This window comes from Orycteropus afer, unplaced genomic scaffold, assembly GCF_000298275.1.
Source record: "Orycteropus afer afer isolate SDZICR_OR568_19922 unplaced genomic scaffold, OryAfe1.0 scaffold00061, whole genome shotgun sequence".
NCBI classification, from domain to species: Eukaryota; Metazoa; Chordata; class Mammalia; order Tubulidentata; family Orycteropodidae; genus Orycteropus; species Orycteropus afer.
In genome coordinates, this window is record NW_006921648.1 from 5,191,108 (window position 1) to 5,213,210 (window position 22,103).

Below are 22,103 nucleotides of genomic sequence, written 5' to 3' on the forward strand. Positions count from 1 at the left end.
TGGCCCTCAAGACCAGAAGAACTAGATGGTGCCCAGCTACCAATGCCAACCACTCATGAAAGGATCAAATCTGGAGATCCTGGATAGAGTGGGAGGGGAAACGTGGAACAAAATCCAAAAACTCAATAATGACAAGAATTACTGGTCAGATGAAATCTGGTGAGACTCCCATTACTATGGCCCTGGAATACATTCTGCACCTGGAATAAAACACACCCCCAGGGGCTGGCTCTCAGCCCAGTAGTTAACAAGATGTATACACAGACTACTCAACCCAGGATGCCGCACCCACATACTCTATGGCAATACATCCCTTAGAGCAATAGACGACAGGACACCAGAGGACCACCATTCAAATTGAGGAAATGCAGGACAAACAGGAGTGCATTCATATGAGGGGCACAGGGGGAGGGTTACAGGGTAGGGAGGGGAGGAGACTGGGTTAGGGTTGGACGTGGTGAATGGGGAATGAAACTAAATGTACATGTAATGTTGAATGTAAAACAAGCTCTTAAAATTAAGAAAGAAAGAAAGAAAAGAAAGGGCCTAGCTGCCTTGGAGGATGTGGATACCACATGGGATCGTACTATTTGTTCATGGCAAACCCTGATCTGGATCCTGGTTAGGAAACTGAACAGAGGAAGAAAGTCTGGGGCCATGATAAAAGGAAAAGCCATTGGTGCCTGTGGGTGGAAAATGTCCTCATCAGCTACACTCATTTAAAATCATAATTCATACTCTGAAAATGTGTGGCCATGTTTCCCAGGTCAAGAAATGAACCCGTCGTTGTTGGTGACTTGTCCCACTCCTTATGATTGCACACGTCATGATCTACTTCCCACGCTCTATCCACTTGGGAGTCTCTGCTCTGCCATTAACTCATGAATCCTGAGTGCATCCCTGGCCCTCATGTCTCTCCCTCTATAGGCTGAGAGAAACAGGTCATGGAAACATCCACTTGCAACCAACTTTGCTTCTTTCATTAGTTTCTGTTTATGAGGATGGAGAATTTGGCGATGGATATATATATTTTTAACTTTTTATTGTGATGTGGGTGAAAGTTCACAGAGCTAGATTGGTTTTCCATCCAACAGTTCATACACGTTTTATTTTGAGACATCGATCGTAATCCCCAAAATGTAACAGCTCTCCTTCCCCGTTCCTCCCTGTGGTTATTATTCCCCCTTGTCCTTCCTTCCTATTCATTCTTGCCTTCTGAGCTTTATCCCTGGGCAAATGCTGCCCTTTTTGTCTCCTATGATTGATTGGTTTAAGGAAACTTACTTCTCTGGTGGTGGTGGTGGTCACCTTGGCAGTGGATGTTGGTGGTGATAGAACACCATGATTGATGTCATTGGTCTCCCTGACTTCTTGTTGTTAGTTGATGTAAAGTCGATTACGACTCATGGCAACCCCCTGTGTAGCAGGGTCGGACTGCTCCATATGGTTTTCTTAGATGTAATCATTACGGAGGCAGATGGCCAGGCCTTTCTTCTGCAGCACTGCTGAGTGGGTTCAAATCGCCAACATTTACTTTAGCAGTTGAGCGAGTGCAAGCTGTTTGCACCACCTGGAGACCCACTGAACTGTTTGCTTGAAAAATACTGACTCAGCAAATGTTGTGTCATCTATATGTTTACAGTGACTGAAAATAAAAAAAAAATAAATAAATAAAACAACCGCCTTTTCCATAACAGAGGGACCCCACCCTCAATTAAAAACGAATCGAGTTCACTTTTGGGTTCAAGTTTCCCTGAAGCCTTTGATAGCAGGCTGGGGAAGCATGAAATGATGCTCCCATCCTACTAACACAAGAATAGATCGACACATAAAAGTAAGCGGTAATGATTAATCCACTTTCCATGATGGAGTAGATGGAAAGAAATTGGCCAGGTTAATAACCAATATTGGAACTCACTGGGTGGCTCCCCTAGCATTCCTGGGGGAATTCGACAGGTGAGATACCCCAGCTGAGTTTCTCAGCCTGCAGGGAATCCAGAGAGCTGTAGATTTAAATGGGCTATTACCTTTTTATATTTATCCCAAACTGTTAAGGTCAGCATGAAAATTTGACCTTTTCTCTGCCAACCAGTTTGAAGTAATTAACCCCTGTGTCTTAAAACACAAGAAAGCTATGACTTTGTTATTAAATTCTCATAAAGAGCCTATTAATATTAAAATTGCTTCACTCTTGGGCTGACCATATTAACGGCCGTGCATTCAGTAAACACAAACGCTCAGCACAGTGTTTTAAAATGCATGAGTTGAGGGCCGGGCACACTCTTCCAGCTCCCTGCTCTGTAGCAGAACGGTCGGCCTTTTGTGACAATTTCCTTTCATATTTGTTCACATGTTTCCATTTTAAATCCGTGTCCCTAGATTTGCATCTGTTTATGGGGAGCTCATTTGACTGCTGGTAGTTACGGAGCGGGTCAAGTGAAGCAGAACCCCCAGCCAGTAATGACCTTTTCTCCTGCCACCCCTACCATCACCTCCCACCAAGACAGTGCTCAGACTTCAATCTTCCCAATGGGAGCACTGCTTCTGATTGTTCTTCGAGGTGGTCCAAAGAAGAGCATGTATTAGCTGGTAAAATAAACAAACTCACTGCCATGAGTCGATTCCAACACAGAGCAACCCCTATCGTGTTTCCAAGGCTGTAAATCTTTACCAAAGCAGACTGCCTCATCTTTCTTCCACAGAGCAGCTGGGGGCTTTCAACCACTGACCTTGTGGTTGACAGCCAAATGTCTCAACCAGTGCACCACCAGAGCTCTTTCATCATTTGGTAAATGTGTTCAAAAATACAGATTTTTGAGACCCATCATAGACTTCCTAAATCATCAGCGGTAGAGAGGAGAGGTTCCAGATAAAATGAATTCTCTAGGCATTAACATGCTCGATTGCTAACTGAAAAGCTGAAGGTTCAAGTCCATCCAGAGAGAGATGTGCCCCACAAGAGGGGTCTGGCAACTGACTTTCAAAGAACCACTTCTATTGGAAACTGTATGGAGTACGGTTCTACACTTATGCATTGGAGTCACCTTGGGTTGCAATAGACTCATCGGCAACTGGGTTTTGAGTTACTATATGGCCAGCCTGGCTTGGGCACTGCTTGTAGTTAATGAGCCCTACCCCAGATCAGTATGTTCTCAGTAATTCATAGCGTGCATTGCACAGGTGGTAATATGCCAGGGATGATGCTCGGCCTTGGGGATACATTGGCAAATGAAAGAGCCAGTACTTGCCCTTCTGGAGCTTCCATTTCATTGAAGAAATGCACACTAAACAAGAGTGCAAATAGGCACACATAGGAATGAGTGGAGGTCTGCTTCTGGGAAGATGTAGTAAATGTACGTCTCCTCTTCCTCTTCCTCAGTGCAGCTCACATGCCTAGACACACACTTGCAGATGCAAGGAGCTGACTGAAGAGGGTCTGCTCAGAGCAGCGCTTGTTTGATCTCTTCACCGAGGCAGGTGCTCAATAACCATATGTTGAAACATTTGTTGAATTAATTTAATTAAAGAAAAATATGTTTATCCAGAAAGATAAGGAAACAGACTTCCGTGGCAAGATGAGTGCTTTTCTCTTTACTGGATGTGGTATCACTGCACAATGAAAATGATCCATCTCCATAGAACTATATTACACACAGCATAAAGGAGCTCTGGTGGTGTAGTGGTTAAGGCCTTTGGCTGCTAACCAGAAGATCAGTGGTTCAAACCCACAAGGTGGTCTGCGGAAGGAAGATGAGGCAGTGTGCTTCTGTAAAGATCGACAGCCTTGGGATCCTGTTCTGGTTCCCTAGTGCCGCTTTGACAAGAATACACCCCAAATGGGGTGGCCTTGCCAAATGGAAGTTTATTTTTACAATTTGGAGGCTTTAAGTCCAAGTTCAAGTGTCAGGCTCTAGGGGCTGGGTGAAAGCCCCTCAACCTTGGGGTCCAGCTCTGCCTCCTGCTCCCAGCCCACTGGAGCTAGAGGTGTTTCTTCACTCAGAGAGCTGCTGGCTGCTGAGGCTGAGAAGCCCCAAGGTTGACAAGTAAAAAGGCACAGTCCCGATGTTACCAAACCACACAGCAGGCCATTAATTCAAGTTCATTGTAAGTCCCAAGGTCTGCAGAGCATGGCAGACTGTTCAACAAAGACACGGCTACATGCAGGGTCCAAGCGTGCCATAAGCTAGAGACCATTCCCAAGGCTTCTCCTTCTATACAGGAAGCAGATCACATCCCAAAGGCAGCTACTCAGCTGCTTGTGGTAGATCCCACCATGGAGTTGATTGCCAGTCTCATCATGGGGAATAACTACCACCAGCTGCCCAGCCACTCAACCAGGCCCAGCCAAGTTGACACACAACTGAACCACCACAGATCCCAGTGGGGGTCACTGTGAGCTGCAATCGACTCAACAGTAGTGAGTTTGGTTTGGTTGTACACACAACTTAGCTGCCAACGATTCAAATAACGTGGGTTCTGCAGTGACTCATAACTTGTGTCATTAAAAAAATCCATTAGGTATTGCTGTGAAAACATACTGACTCTCTGGATGCTGGATGCTGTATTGAAGTGCCTCACCACATACCCTTTAATGTGGAGTATGGGGAGGATGGTTGGTGCTAGAGACATAAATGGGGAGATTCCTTTAGAAACTTTAGATTTGCTTGGACTGAGTCACGATGCTATAAAGCCATTGAAGAAACACGGTTACCCTTATGACACTGTCTTTCACAGCTCACTTTGACTTGGTCCGAGTTTTATTTTCCATTGATCATTGGGCAGGTGATGATGTTCTGCAGCCTCCTGGAGCTGAACGAATTAAAATTTGAAGTCCCCTTAGTTTGTAAGTGGTTAGGAGTTCATTTGACATAGCCCATTAGTCACTTAATTTTTATGCTGTATAAATGGGGTGTCTCTTTGCCATTTTGTGTGAAAGGACTTTATGGAAAGCTGTAAAGAGAGACAATAAATTTGTGAGCATGCACTTTGTGACCACATCACCCTTTTGATTCCGTCTCCTCCTGAGAGATGGTCCATTGCAGGCAATTTCCTGCCCCAGTGCCTGGAGTCGCTCTCCAGCTGCAATCCTTCCTTTTAAGGATTTCTTGCCCCACAAGGTTCAAAGAAGCTCCCCCTCCTCTCCAATCCAAACAAGGGAAGTTGCAGGACTCAGCAAAACAGAGGCACAGCTTGGGAGAGCTTAACCGACTTGCATAAAGCTTGAATCCTGTGTTGCTCTTTTACTTAGCAAAGTACTTCTCAGTTTTCGGGTAGGGGAGCCTGAGTCAGGCTTAAGAAGAATTGAAAAAGTGACCATTCCACCATTCTTCCCTTCTTACATATTATGTCCTTCTAAGGGGTGGCTGGTGCATTTGAACTGCCAGCCTTCTGGTTAGCGGTCAAATGTCTTAGGCACTATGCCACCAGAGCTCCTATATATTATGTCAGGTCTTCAAAAACAAGATTTTCTTTTCCTTTTAGGATGTGAAGAATGTCACACCAGAGCTTTCTTTCTTGTAATCCTTTACCTGTTATTTGAAATATAGTCAGCTTTCCATATCTTCAGGTTCTACATTTGTAGGAGCCAGATCAACCAACCGTTGGTTCCACCAATGTTGCTCTGCCAGCTGTGAGTTGAAAAAGGAGGATGGGGGAATTAAATGTCAAAGCAATTCTTCAAAGCCAAGAGGGAGTAGAAAGTTGTATTTATATAGCGTTGATGTTGTCTTAGGTGTTGTAAGTCATCTAGAGATGATATAAAGTGTACAGGGCAATCTACATAGGTTTTATGCAAGTTTTGTTGTTGTCCGTTGCCGTGGAGTCTGCTGTGATTCATAGCAACCCCATGTAAACAAAACAAGTACTGCCATGTCCTGCACCAGCCTCACAACCCTCACTGTGCCTGAGCTCATTGTTGCATCCACTGTGTTAGTCCATCTTGTCGAGGGTCTTCCCCTTTTCCACTGACCCCTCTACTTTACCAAGCATGATGTCCCTCTCCAGGGAATGGCCCTTTCTGGCAATATGACCAAAGTAGGTGAGACAAAGCCTGGCCATTTGGGTGCACTTCCTCCTGGACAGATTGATTCACTCTTCTGGGAGTCCGTGGCATTTTCAATATTCTCTGCCAACATCCTAATTCAAAAACATCGACTCTTCTTGGTCTTCCTTATTCCTTGTCCAGCTTTCACATGCATATAAGGCAATTGAAAATACCATGACCTGGGTCAGGTGCACCTGAGTCTTCAAAGTGATAACTTTGCTTCCCAACACTTCAACTCTTTTATTTTATTTTTATTTGTTGTAATTGTGATTTAAGTGAAAGTTTATAGAGCAAATTCATTTTCCATACAACAAACATTTCATACACATTTTGTATCATGACATTGATTTCAATCCCCACAATGTAAGAGTTTTCTTCCCACTTCCTCCCTGTGGTCACCTTTTCCCGGTATCCTTCTTTCCGAGGCATTCCTGCCCTCTGAGATATCTCCATGTGCAAATACTGCCCTTCTTATCTCCCATGGCCAATCGTTCTAAGGTGTGTACATACCTAGCATAAAGGTTCACCTTATACACCTGTCTATTGTTTGCCTGGAAGCTGGGAGTGGGTTCAATTCTAGGCCTGAAGGGCAAGGGGCCATAGTCTTAGGGGTCTCACCAGTCTCTATCAGACCAATAAACCTGGTCTGTTTTATGATTTTGAGTTTTGTTCCACATTTTTCCCCTACCCTAAACAGGTCTTTTGCAATAGATTTCTGCACTATGTCTGATTTCTTTCTTTCTTTCTTTTTTTAATTTTTATTGTGATTTGGGTGAAAGTTTACAGAACAAATTCACTTTCCATACAGCAGCTCACATACACTTTATCTCATGACATTGACTACAATTTACCACAGTGCAACAGCTCCTCTGCCATTTCTTCCCCATAGTTACGTCTTCCCTGTGCCCTTCCCTCCCTTACACTCCTGCCTCCCGAGCTGTCTCCCTGTGCATACATAGCCCTTCTATTCTCTCATGATTGATCTCTTCAAGGAGTGTATCTACCTAATGTAAATGTTCAGCTTGAATGCCTGTCTTTTGTTTGGCTGGAAGCCCCAGGAGTGGATTCAATTCCAGACCTGAAGGGCAACTAGGGGCCATAGTCTTAGGGGTTCCATCAGGCTCTGATGACCAACAAACCTGGTCTGTCCCCCCCTCCAATGATTTTGAGTTTTGTTCCACATTGTTCTCCCACTCTATCCAGGATCTCCTACATAGATCCCCCTCCGAGTGGCTGACAGTGGTAGCTGGGCACCATCTAGTTCTTCTGGTCTCATAGTCATATAGGCTGAGGATCTCATGGTGTACCAGTCACTTGGACTAATTGTTTCCATGCATCTTTTTTTTTTTTTTTTTCCATTCTTCTTTGCTCTGGATGAGGAGAGACCCACTGTTGCATCTATATGGGCAGTTGCAAGCTTTTAAGATCCCAGTCACTACTCACCAAAGTAGGAAGTGAAACAATGTTTTTGTGTAGTATGTTATGCCAATTGAGCTTGATGTCCCCTGCAACTTTGGTTCTTAGCCCACAGGAGCTCTTCTCGCTCCCTCTGGGTAGCTGGCTATGCCCAAGAAGTGATTACAGCCTTGCCCGTTGTCAGCTCTACTGTTTACCTGGGAATTCTTACAGAACATACAAATATACTTGTAGAAACATTGTCTGCCAACCCTATACATGGTCATGGGCACACTCCCCCCTGCTTAGACATACCTAATAGTTCAGTCTGTCCACCCATCTATCTACCTTTAGATCAATGTTTGCCTTCACTGACAATGCAGTACTATATGTGCAAAAGGGTCCATCTTTGTTGTCTATACCTCCCATGCACCTCTCTATGTCTTCTTCTTCCTCAATGCCACAGTGTTGATCACTCACATTTGGTATATTGCCCTTGTCTTCACCCAAATCAATACTTGCCTCTACCTATCTAACAGTGTTCCCTGCCCTCCCCTCCCACCCCTGGTAACCAACACAGAAAATTTCCTTCCATATATAAGCCTTTCCTTGACTTTTTACGATAACAGTTTGTCTGATTTCTTGATTGCTGCTTCCGTGGGTGTTGATTATGGATGTAAGTAAAATGAAATCCCTGACAACTTCAATCTTTTCTCCATTTATCATGATGTTGCTTATTGGTCCAGTTGTGAGGATTTTTGTTTTCTTTATGTTGAGGTATATTCCATACTTAAGAGTGCCGTCTTTGATCATCAGTAAGTGCTTCAAGTCATATTCACTTTTAACAAGCAAGGTTGTGTCAACTACAGGTTATTTATGAGTCTTCCTCCAATCCTAATGCCATATTCTTCTTCATGCAGTCCAGCTTCTTGGATTATATTTGCTTAGTATACAGATTGAATAAGTATGGCAAAAGGGTACAGCCCTGACACACACCCTTCCTGATTTTAAACTAAGCAATATCCCCTTGATCTGTTTGAATGACAGCTTATTGGTCTATGTACATTTTCCTCATGAGCCATAAGTAAATGTTCTGGAATTCCCACTTTTTGTAATGTTATCTAAAGTTTGTTATGATCCACACAGTCGAATGCCTTTCCATAGTCAGTAAAACACAGGTAAACATATCTTTCTTGTATTCTTTGCCATTGACTCGATGGCAGTGGGTTTACCAAGATCCATATGACATCAGCATTGATGTCCCTTGTTTCACGCCTTCAGAATCCAGCTTAAATTTCTGGAAGTTCCTTGTCAATATACTGCTGCAACCATATTTGAGTTATCTTCAGCAAAATGTTACTTTTGTGCAATATTAATGTTTAATAATTTCCACATTCTGTTTGATCACCTTTCTTTGGATTGGGCACAAATATTGATCTCTTCCAATCAGTTTGCCAGGTAGCTTTCTTCCAAATTTCTTGGCATAGACGAGTAGTTTCCACCGTGGCATCTGTTCATTGAAAAATCTCAATGGATGTTCTATCCATTCCCAGAGCCGAGTTTTTCACCAGTTCCTTCAATGCAGCTTGGACTTCTACCTGTAACATAATTGTTTCTTGATCACGTGCTGCCTCCTGAAATAGCTGAACATCAACCAATTCTTTTTGATACAGTGACTCTTTCTTTTTTTCTAAATTTTTATTGTGATTTGGGTAAAAGTTTACAGAGCAAATTCATTTTCCATACAGCAGTTCACGTATGCTTTGTCTCATAACATTGACTGCAGTTTCCCACAATGTAACAGCTCTCTTCCCACTTCCTCCCCATAGTTAACTCTTTCCTCTGTCCTTCCCTCCCATGCACTCCTGCTCCAAGATGTCTCCCTGTGCACTGCTCTTCTGTTCTCCCATGATTGTCTCTCCAAGGAGTGTATCTACCTGATGTAAATGTTCAGCTCAGATGCCTGTCTTTTGTTTGGCTGGAAGCCACAGGAGTGGGTTCAATTCCAGACCTGAAGGGCAGCTAGGGGCCATCGTCTCAGAGTTCCACCAGGCTTTACCGGACCAGCAAACCTGGTCCCTTTTATTTATTTGTTTGTTTGTTTGTTTATTTATTTTCATGATTTTGAGTGTTATCCTGTCACAGCAACTCTTGTATGCAATTATTAATTATATCAGGGGCTTGAACATTTTTGGATTTTGGTGTGGGTAGGTTTTGGAACCAATCTCCTGCCGATACTGAGGGATGATGGTATGGAATGTTTGTAGATATTTGTGTACAGGTGGGAACTACATTGCTTGGCATCAGAAAGAATGGGAAAAAAACATAATCCAGATTGTTTTAAGAGAGGTTAATGTCATTTCCAGGTCCATAGAATCTCAACCTGTTGTTTTTGACAGTAAATCTTAACTTTATTGGTGATACTCATCCCCTTCCCCCATTCAGCTGCTAGCCAGAAGATGGAGGTTTGATCTCAGAGAGGGAGAAAGATGAGACAGTATGCTTCCTTAAAGATTTACAGCCTTGGAAACCCTATAGGGTCACTATGAGCCAGAATTGACTCAATGACAGTGGGTTAACCAAGTTTGAAATATGTCTCACCCAGTATGTGAGTTTGAATTGACGTTGGCGTTTCTTCCTCTTCTTCTTTTTAACCATCCCCTTGGTCTACAGTTTTGTTAGACATTTTCTTAGTTCACAATTAATTGATCCTGGGTGGGGGGATAAATCATTAGAAGTGAAGTCAAATTGCTTTTCACCCCACCTCTCACTTGTTTCAATCTTAGTAGAATTAACTCTATTAGGTCTGAGAGCATTTATGGGTATTATAAAACATTTACATCTTGATGAATTAAGGTACTTGAGTGGTTTTGGGCCATTATTAAGGGAATTATATTAGAATTAGTCTTGTTATTAATCTGTATCTGGCACCTAGTGAAGAAAATGGCTGTTTTATCCTCATCAAAGCCATAAATAGAACTTCATTAACTAGCACAAGTCAAGTGCCAAGACCGGTGGTTTAAAAAAAAAAAAAAACCCTTTCTGCCTTGGTGGAGATTTTGGGTTCCTTAGCTTCAAAGGAAGTTCAATAAATCTTTGACTGGTTGTAAAGAGCCACCTTGAAATTTGAAAATAGTGTGGGAGATAATGATTGCATGGAAATTTTAAGCATTTGGGGAAGAAGGGTTTAATCCTTTTGATGTGTTTGTGGAATTCTCACTAAATTTGAATCTCATTCTACGTTGGCCTTGAAGAAAGATGGTGACCATTTTTGGTTTTGTTAGTGGAGATGAGACCAAGGACCAAAATCCTAGCCATTAAGCACACTATCTTTCTGATTTTGAGTGATGCTCTTGATGTCGGAGTTTGGTTTTATTTATCTGAATTTTCTTTTGCCGTCAAGATGAGTGCTAATCGGCTTAGATGAAACCTGGCTGAAAGATTATAAACAAAAGGTACTGGGAAATGGTAATGTCCCCACTTGTCTGGGATCTGGGGAGAATGGAAGAGAGATTCATAGTAGTTTGGTCTTGGTGAGGCTTTTTTTTCTTTTAATGATCTGGAAGAGAAAGTAAATTGCACGCTAATGAAATTTGCAGATGATATTAAATTGGAAGGTGTTGCAAATAGGAGTGTGGACTCAGGACTGTGCACAAGCTTTCCCTAAACAGGTTAGAAACAAGGGAAGCAAAGACTGAAAGGAGATTAAAGTTGGAAAAGACAAGTTCACACATGCCAGGGATGAGCAACGGGAATAGATGGATCCTGAAACGGAGCTGGTGGGAAAACACAGGAGAAAAAAATATCCATCTGCCTTAGAGGCAGGGACAGCAACATCCTGTGCAGGTCTTAAGGTGGTATTGTTCCCAAGACCATCCCTTATTAAACTGATGATGACCGTCAGCTTCTCAGACTTTAGACACAGCAGCCGGCCTCCATCCTGTTAGCCCATCTCTGTTCTCCCTTCCTTTCCCTCTCTGCTGCATCTATCAGCTCTCTGTCTCATCTGCAGCGTTTATTTCTGGTACCTTCAGTGGGAGAAAGATGGAAACAGATTGGAGAACGTTTGGCAATGGAGAGAGAAATAGATTAAGGGAAGGGAAGGTTTGATTTATGAGGAGAGATTAAAGGCGCTGAATTTGCATAGCTCGTCCAAGCGGCAGCCAGAGGAGGACCCAAGTGCACAGACACTTAGGTGATGTAAACAGAAAGGTGACCGTGACATTATTTAGCCCCCTGAGCAGGGGTATAGCCAGAAGTAATTAAGATAGGGAAATTATATAATCAAAATTCATTGCAGGAGAAAATTAAAGGATGGGAACTAGTGGACTATGTGTCTGTGCCAGTCAGTCCCTGAACCAGGCACTTCCGGAAGGCTCTGAGTGCTTTGAACAGATAGCACTTACAAACAGGAAGCTGCAGGAACTGCCCATGTGGCTAGAACTTTTACACGTAAAGCATGTGGTTGTTTCTTTTACCTGTGAGTTTGTTGACAGGTATGTCTGTTGTTGTTGTTGTTATGTGCCGTTGAGTCAAACCCGACTCATAACGACCCCTTCTTGGGTTTCTGAGGCAGTATCACTACAGAAGTAGGATCGCCCAACCTTCCTTCCGAGGAGTGGCTGGTGGGTTTGAACCGCCAGCCATCTGTTTAGCAGGCAAGTGTCTTAGCCACTATGCTACCAGAGCTCCCGTCTAAGAAGCTGCTTAACTCTAACATTTACAAATGGATCCACCATCTGACAGCCCATTGGTACAAAAAGACAAGACAGTCATAAGTTCATATTGATATGAGCATGTGGTGGTGGGAGAAACAGTTACATGCTCAGCTGCTGACTGAAAGGTTGAGAGTTCACATCCACCCAGGTGCACATCAGAAGAAAGTCCTGGTGATCTCCTTTTGTGAAATCAGCCACTGAAAGCCCAGAAACAAATGGAGTCACCATGAGTTGGCATTGACTCTAAGACAACTGGTAAAATTAGTAATGATGCAAATTAGAACCTAGTGTGCATGGATGCTTGCTCTGTGGGAGATGCTGGGCAGGGCCCTTGACAGACATCATCATACTGAATTGTCAGCACAGCCCTGTGAGATGAGCTATTAGCCCCTTAAACGGATATGGAAGGGAATTTCACAGAGGTCTTGTATGTTGGAGGAGCCCTGGTGGCACAGCAGTGAAGTACTCTGCCGCTAACCAAGGCCACCAGTTGTACCCACCAGCTGCTCCACAGGAGAAAGATGAAGCAGTCTGCTTCAGTAGAGACCACAGCCTTGTCAACCCTCCGGGGCAGTCCCACTCTGTCCTCTAGGGGCGCTGTGAGTTGGAATCAACAGCAGTGGGCTTGTTTGGATTTTGATGTGCACTGGTCGGTGTCATTCAGCTTGGGAGTGATGGTCGTTGTTCCTGGCTGCCATGGAGTCACCCCCACCTCACAGCAATCCGTCATACTTCCATGCCCTATACCTCCCTGTGGTTTGTTGCGAATGGGACCATGGTGGCCCATAGGGTTTTTGCTGGCTGACTTCAGGGTGTCTGGCTGGCCGTGTTCTGTCTGTTCTTCTAGGAGGAGATCTTGGCCCTCTCAGCTTCTGGTAGCTCTGGGCATCCTTTGCTCGCAGCTGCAGCACACCCTCATCACCACTTAGCCATCTCCCTTCTGTGTCTAGCTCTCCGGCTATCTTTTCTTCTACAGTCCACTCAGATGGGATTAGGACCCACTTTGCTCCAGTGTGGTTGCAAGTTAATGATAACATCTTCAAAGACCCTGTTTCCAAATGAGGCCATGTTCACGAAAAAGGAAAAGACCATCAATGAGATGGATTGACACAGTGGCTGTGAGTGACACTGGGATCAAGCATAGCAAGTGTTGTGAGGAAGGTGAGGGTTTTGTTCAATTATGCATAGGGTTGCTGTGAATCAGAGCCAACTCGATGGCACCTAAGGACAACAGGGGTTAGGACTTCAACATACCTTGGGTGGCATGGACTTGATTCCATATACAACAGAGGGAAAGCAAAAGGGAAGGTTTTCCAAGTTTATGAAACGGAGAAAGGCACTTCTTAGTATTGACGCTGGAGCGTGGGTGGTGGAATGGATGGAGGGAAAGCACTTTTCCCATGCAGCTTGTTTGTAATGTTATTCTATAAAGAGCATTGGCTACTAATTAGACTCATACAACATCTAGGCCATTGGTACTCAAATGGTGGATGGTAATCATTTCACCCCATTATTCATATTATCTACTTAGCAGCTAGAAAATAGAATTCCTCTTGCAATTTCATCCCTTTTCATCCATTGGCTTTGCTAATGGTGCTGAAATTGGCTGGTTTGCTCCATCTCTTTGCCTCTTAGATTGGGGACTGCTCAAGGTAGTTCAGAAATCAATTTTCAATCAGTTCACACCTGTACCTAAAAGCAACGTCAATAATGTGTGCTGGTAAGCTGCCAATGTTTTGAAGAGCCCCTGTGCTAATGAGGGCCTAATGTGTACTCTCTGCACAAGTGGAACACGTCCTTTGGAGCCAGTGTTGGAGATGAGCAAGCTATAGGTTTAGGGCAAGTCTTTTTTGTTTGATTAATGATGTTCTGCCTCTTCCCTGCATCTGTATGCTTACAGGAGGCACCCCAACAGCATTGTTTCACTGCTTTGAATATGGTGTTAGTGTTTAATATGGTGTTAGTGTTTCTTTGAGTTAGGCAAGTCAGGTATGATTCCAAAGGGGGAGGAGGTCCTTGGTTTTCCTGTGCCACCTTGTAAAATCTTGAAAAGCCTTTCAACCATGATGCAGCATGCCCCTGACCTTGGAGGCTCCAGTGGGAATGGAAATTATTTTCCTGATCATCCATTGGTATTCAGTGAAGTGGCATTCATGTTAGGCTGTCTTCGAGATAGTGACACTCTATGTTACAGGCAGTCCCAAATCATGACTGAGTTCTGTTCCCAAGTATGTCTGTAAGTCGAATTTGTACGTAAGTCAGAACAGTGGTACAGTTCATATCCAGTATCAATTAGTCAAATGTTTGTCTTAGTATAAGGTATGGAGTTTACCTTTCTCTACATAGAAAAACAATAAAGAAGCACTTCCAGATGTACTATAACATCTTTAACATAATAATACAGTAATAATAAGAATGTTTGATGTGAGTCCCAAAGTAGGATCCATTTGTGATTACAAACCATCGCATGTACCTTGAAACTTTAATATAGTAAGAGTTGAGAGGGTTGGTTCATAATTGCAGGTTGTACGTTAGTTTGATGTTCGTAACCCAGGAACTGCCTATGTATGCATCTGTAAGTGTCCAGAGAACACATTTTTCTCCTTATGAAAAGCTTACTGACCTGCAGTCCATAGAATGGGGGAGAACAGATACACTTGCAAATGAACAACATACTTTCCCAGGCCTGCAATACAAACCTTAGGGTAAAGGGGGATTTACAAGAACAAGGGCTTAAAGAAACATTCAGAATTACTCACGGTGAGAAAGGCAAGAATACTTCAGATGTTGACATGGAAGCGATCAAGGGAGAAGAAAATTTAAAATAATAGCTAAAACCACTGAGGAATCTGTCACAGTGGTCTGTGGCTGCTGCGGGGGTTGGATGAGGATGAGGGATGGTGGTTCCTGTTAATTTGTAAACTTGGAATTCCACATACTAAATATATTAAGCTAAAGAACAAACCAACCATTGTCCCCACATCAGTTCCAACTCATGGAGACCCCATGTGCTTCCGGATAGAGCTGTACTCCTGAGGGTTTTCGATGGCTGTAATTAACAAAAAGGAGTCCTGGTGCTGGAACAGTTAAAGGCTCAGTTTCTAATCAAATGGTTAGGAGTTCAAACCCACCCAGGTGCACCTTGGGAAAAAGATCTGGTGATCTGCTCCCAAAAAGTTGACAGCCTAGAAAACCCTATGAGGCATTTCTACTGTGTGACATGGGATCACTGTGAGTAAAAACTCAACTTGATGGCACCTATAATGACAAAAACAATAATCTTACAAAGTGGATTGCCAGGCTGTACTTCTGTGGCGCAGGTGGGTAGATTCAAACTGCCAACCTTTTGGCTAATAGTCGAGCTCAACCTGTTTGCATCACCCAGGGACCGTATCGTATATGTAAATTTGACATAAGCCATCGTGGTAAAGGCAGTTGCTTAGAAATGAGGAAAGAAGCACATAATGAAAAGTTTGAAACTATTTCTGGAAGTATGAATTTGGAGGCTACACGAGCTGGACAAAAGGTGGTTGGTACAGATAAGTACTGTCCTCATGTTGACAGTGTAGTTCCCTGTACAGGGAGTCAAAGACCCTGAATTCACACATCATCACACCTGTTTCTTTCCTAAAGACAACTCTTGGGATTGGCTGAGTGTTCACTCCATGCACAATAAGAAACTCAGCTATGTCCCTTGCCTCACCCATTCTGAAATGCATAATAAACCCACTGCCACTGAGTCAATTCCTACTCATAGAGACCCACTAGGACAGAGTAGAACTTCCCCATACGGTTTCCAAAGCTGTCAGTCTTATGGAAGCAAAGCCCAAATGAAACCCATTGCTGTCAAGTTAATTCTAACTCACAGCGCCCCTAGAGGACAGAGTAGAAGTGCCCGATAGGATTTCCAAGGCTGTCAATCTTTATGGAAGCAAAGCCCAAATCAAACCCACTGCTGTGCTGAGTCGATTGCAACTCACAGCTCACCCAGATGACAGAGTAGAACTGTCCAGAGAGCTTCCAAGGCTGTCAATCTTTATGGAAGATGAATGCTTCATCTTTCTCCCATGGAGTGGCTGGTGGGTTTGAACTGCTGACCTTTTGGTTAGCAGCCCACTGCTTTAACCACTATACCACCCGAGCTCCTTGAAGTGCATAATAACTTCCATTTTTCTTCTGATGAAAGGTTTGCTTTTTCGGGTGTAAATTCATCACCTTAGTGTGCATCCCTTCACCCCCTATCCTGTGCTCAAGGACCAGCCCATCAGTCTTTGTATTTCTGCAGTCCCTGTGGCTAAGAAAGGAGAATGGAATCTGTTGGCAACATAATAGAAAGCTTTGATTCTACTAAGAACCCTGGTGGTGCAGTAGTTAAAAGGTCTGTGGTTCAAATCACCAACAGCCTTGGAAACCCAACGGGACAGTTCTATCCTGTCCTAGAGGGTTGCTATGAGTCGGCATCGACTGGAGGCCAGTGGGCTTTGGTCTGATTTGTTTCTAGGTAGATTCTGTCCCTCAGCTCTGTTCTTAGTGAAATGTACTAATTGTGCAGGGAGAGGTCGGCTTCTACCATGAGCACTTTACTTACACTGATCTCATTAACACAACATATAACCCAAGGAGGAATACAATGATCAATCATCAGTCTCACAATTAAATAAATGGAGGCTTCTTGTCTAAATACCGACATACCGTCGGTGAGGCGTTCTTTATTTCAAACCAAGCTAATATTATTAGAGTAAACAGTAAGGCAGGTGAAACGTGCAGCATCAAAATATTAATTATGCCCCATCTTGGCACGGATGGCAAATACTCAGGTCTGGCCTTCTTTTATGGGCACCGCTGAAACATGTTACAGCGCAGGCCTCTGCATAATTCATGAGAGCCGAATCTCAGCAGGTGGGTTTGAATGACATCAAAAGCAATGGTCTCCATTTTTAACCCCCATCACCAGTTTCCTCTCTCCTTCAAAGGGCTCTCTGAAGGCCAAGTCTCCTGGAATTGTCAGTGTGTCAGTAAAGCTACATTCCCAGCTAATGACAAACACAATGTCAGGAACTTGGGGAAGGTTTAGAAGTCTTAAGTGATGTGTAGGAACTTTGGAAATTGCAGACCTGGGCAAGAATCCCAGGTCTATGTCCCACTGCCTGGTTGCCGTGGGTGAATTACTTAAAGCCTCTGAATCTCCAGTTCCTCATTAATTGATCAAAGACAGTAGTACCTGTCTTGTAAGAGTGCTGCATGGGCTAGTGATAACACACGTATACATGGTAGCCGCATAGCTGACATTTTACCAACGGTGATAAAATGATGGCCATTAGGAATGCCAGCTTGTGTCTTGTGAGTTCTCGGAAATCACAGTTGTCACTCATCTCCTTAATAAGTGAGATCTGACTTCCCAAAAGCCCTGAATGGATTCTGACCAGATGGCTGTTGTGTTACCCTCATTGTCTATTGAAAAACCAGTTGTCAACGAGTCAAATGGAACTCATGGCAACCCCATGCATGTCAGAGAAGATGTGTTCTCTGTGGGATTTTCAATGCCTGTTTTTTATTTATGTATGCATTTATTTATTTGGGACATATATGGTCAGGCTTTTCTTCAAAGGTACCTCTGAGTGGATTAGAACCTCCAACCTTTTGGTTAGCAGCCAAGTGCATTAACTGTAGAATTCAGGCACTCTAACTTTCCGTTGTTATTTATTGCCATCAAATTAGTTACAACACATGGTGACCCCATGTCTGCAGAGTAGCATTGCTCCGTAGGGTTTTCACGGCTGTGTGGTCTTTGAGAAGCAGATCTCCAGACAATCTTCTGATTGCCTCTGGGTGGGTTCAAACAGGCAACCCTGAGGCTAATGCAGGAACACTGAACTGCTTGTGGCTGTTCTTGCATTTACTTCATGAACTATTGAACCATTCCAGGCACTTCCAAAGAAGAGGAGAGAACTAACCAAGTACTTTGCAGATTCACCTGAGTAGCAGAACCTTTCCTTAGAGACAAATACCTTATACCCCAGGTGACAGCTATTACAATACATTCCATCCAACACAGCTTGATACCAGGAGCGCTGATCACTCTGATACTGCTTGTGTGCTGTTCCTTCTCTATGAACTTGTACTAGAATTAAAACTCCACAAGAGCAGGGATCATGTCTACCCCATTCATGACAATTTTTGCCCCATCCCTGAGATAGTGCCTGACACAGAGTTGGCTTGCAGGATATATTTGAGTGATGAGGCAGGAATGACCAAATTCACCAGTATTGTCAGTGGTCACATACTCAAACATCTGTGTCAGTCTAAACATTTTGAGTTGGGCTGGGTATGAACAATATGGGGCACAAAGCATGTCTTGATAAATTTTTAAAGATTGAAATCATACAAAACGTTTTCTCTGACCACAATAGAGTGAAGCAAGAAATCAATAACAGAAAAAAACCCTGCAAAATACACAAACATATGAAAATCTAGCAACATGCTGTTAACCTACCAGTAGGTCAAGGAAGAAACCAAAGGAGAAATCACAAATTTCTTAGAGTCAAATGAAAATGGAAACACACTACAGAAACTTATGGGATGCAACGAAGGCAGTACTCAAAGGGAAACTTAGAGTATAAATGCCAACATAAAGAAATGAAGCGAGATCTCAAGTTAATGGCTTAACTCCACAACTTTAGGAACTAGAAAAAGCACACTAAGCCTAAACCTACCAGAAGAAAGGAAAAAAACAAAGATGAAAGCATAAATAAATAAAATAAAAAACAGAAAACAATAGAAAGAATCAACAAAACCAGAAGTTGGGTCTTTGAGAAGATCAATTATATCGACAAACTTTTAGCTAGACTGACAAAAGAGAAAAGATGCAAATAACCAAACTGAAAATGATAGAGAGGACATTACACATGACCCAGTAGCAATGAAGAGAATCATGACAGAATGTCATGAACAAGTGTGTGGCAATAAACTAGGTAACCTAGATGAAATGAACAAATTCTTGGAAGCACACAACCTACCCAAACTGACTCAAGAGGAAACAGAAAGTCTTAACAGGTCATAACAAGTGAAGAGACCAAACCAGTAATCAAAAACTTCCCAACAATAAAAAGTTGTGGACCAGATGGCTTCACTGGGGAATTCTACCAAACATTTAGAGAAGAAATAACACCAATATTGTTTAAACTCTTTCAAAAGGTAGAGAAGGATGGAATATTCCCCAATTCATTCTATGAAGCAAACAGAATCCTGATACCCAAAGCAGACAATGACACAAGAAAAGAAAACTGCAAGTTTTCATGAACAACTGTCTCATTTGTCATGAGACCAGAAGAACTCACAGATGGTACTCAGTACCATGACTGAGCACTTTGATCCAAGATTCCATGAAAAAATTGTGATCAGGGATTCAAAATGGAGTCTCTTCAGTAATCACCACGCTATTTACCTCTAGCATCTTAGTGCTTGAAAAACTAGGTACAGCAGTTTGGATTAGAGATTCTGATGCTCTGAATAGCTCACGGAGTCAGAGTGCACCAAACTCAGAGGAGTAAAATTAGAAAGGAGAAAGGGACAGGGAAAAAATAACAAGATCAGTAGATCTATTCTGCAGAGTGCCAACAGGCAGCTGAGAAAGGCAATTGGAGACTTCTCTGGGGGAGTGCCAACTGGCAGATGAGAATGGCCATCCAAGACTTCCCTGGGTTAAGGAAGAAGACACACCACACCAGCATATCAGTGACCACACCAGCAAACCAGCCATCACCCCAAGGATCTACCTTCAGTACCTGATTTTATTGGTAACTTGGGTTGGCTAGGTGCAAGTGAGCACATCCAGCGCCACTGAAACCAAGCAGAGAGTCCATTGGTACTGTATGCCCCTGCGGCATGTCACCAAGTAGGCTTAGGTCAGCTTACTTGCACCAAGAGGCCTGCATTTGACTTTATCAGTAATATTGGGACCACAGATTACTAGCAGGCACTCTCCCAATTCTAGTGCCACTGAAACTGTGTGGATCTTTGGCGCCGCATGTGGGTGGACCCAAAGAGAAATTCCCGAGGCAGATCGCGGTCTGGGCTGGATGGGCTGGTGCCACGGGTGGGTGGGGTCAGAGAGAGAAACTCCTGTGGCAGATCATGGAGCGTGAACTTGTGTTGAGTTGGCTTTTTGGCGCTAAGGGGCCTTGGGAGTGTGATTTTTGCATGTTGTGAGCCTGGTGGAAAGTGATGACCCCCCCAACAACTGGAGTCTTTGCTGAAATTGAGCTGTGGGCCTGTGAACAACAGTACAACATCATCAGTAGCAGCCTGCTCAAAGCCCTAGAAACCGCCCCTAGCAACAGCGAACTTTCCTTCTTCTGCTCCTACCTTCTCTGCCAATAAATTCACTCATCCAGTAGAAGAAACCACATTCAGCCAACATAAAACCTCCCAGTTCAAACTCTAAACCTTCTTTATGACAAACAGAAACCCATATCCACAATCCACACAGTGATTCCACCATCACAAAGAAAACTGCAGAGCAACCCACCATACCTGAATTAATAACTAAAAAAATAAAATACACCAGCTTCACCTTTTCAAAATATAAAACTAAGACAAAACAGATCAATACATAACCAATGGTTAAAGACAACCTCAGAATATCTAGGAAACAATAGGCAACCTTAAATCAAATAAACAAACCAAAAAAACAGGACAAAGCATTAGAAACAAAACCAGAAACAAAGGTCTCATTAAACATGGAGGAAGAGGAGGCAATAGAATTATCTGAGAAGGTATTTAGAAGATATGTTTATAGAGCTTTACAAGAGCCTAAGGAAACCCCAAACAGAAACAAGGAGAACACAGACAGGTCCCTGGAAGAACTCAGGAAAATCATTCAAGAAGAAAATAATAAGATTAATGCACAATCAGAACTCATAGAAAAACAGCAGTTAGAAATCCAGAAGATGAATACCAAAATTACAGAATTACACAGTAGAAGCACAGAAGAGTGGGTTAGAACTGGCTGAAGAATGTATACCCCAACTAGAAGACAAATCCCTGTGCACCAGCCTATATGAAGAAAAATCAGAACAAAGATTTAAGAAAAATGAAAAGAACCTAGTAATTATATGGGGTGACATGAGAAGAATCCACGTAAGACTCATTGGAATTCCAGAACAAGAAGAGGTGATAAAAACCACTGAGAAAATTGTGAAAGACCTGCTAACAGGAAACTTCCCCCATATCATGAAAGAAGAAAAGATATTTGTCCAAGAAGCTCATAGAACCCCACACAAGATAGATCCCAAGAGAAAAGCATTGAGGCATATTATAATCAAACTCTCCAAAACCAGAGACAAAGAAAACATTTTGAGAGCTGCCCAGGACTAAATATTACTTATAATAATCAAACAGGCTGAGCTCCGATTACTCAGCAGAAACCATGCAGGCAAGATGGCAATGGGATGGCATATATAAAACACTGAAGGAAAAGAACTTGCAACCAAGAATCCTATATCCCGCTAAATTATTCATCATATATGAGGCTGAAATCAAGGCATTCTCAGACAAACAGAAATTAAGGGATTTTGTAAAAACCAGACCAACCCTACCAGAAATGCTTAAGGAAGATCTTCCAACAGAGAACCCACAACAGAGATCAACAATCAGGATACATGGCATCAACACTAAAATCAAATCAGAAGTAGAAACTCAAAATATGACCATAAAACAATGTACTCTAAAAACTAAGGAAGTCAATCAGCACAAAACAACAGCAACTAACCTATCAGAGGGCATAAAACTTCTAGGTACAAATTTCCAAGTGGAGAGGAAAACAGGACAATGTCTTCACAGTACACATGGTTCTAAAAATGTAGAGACAAGAATATACTCCAAGGTAACCACAGAGAAAAGTAACAATCCCCCTAAGCAAATCCAGAAGGAAGGAAAACATATGGGTT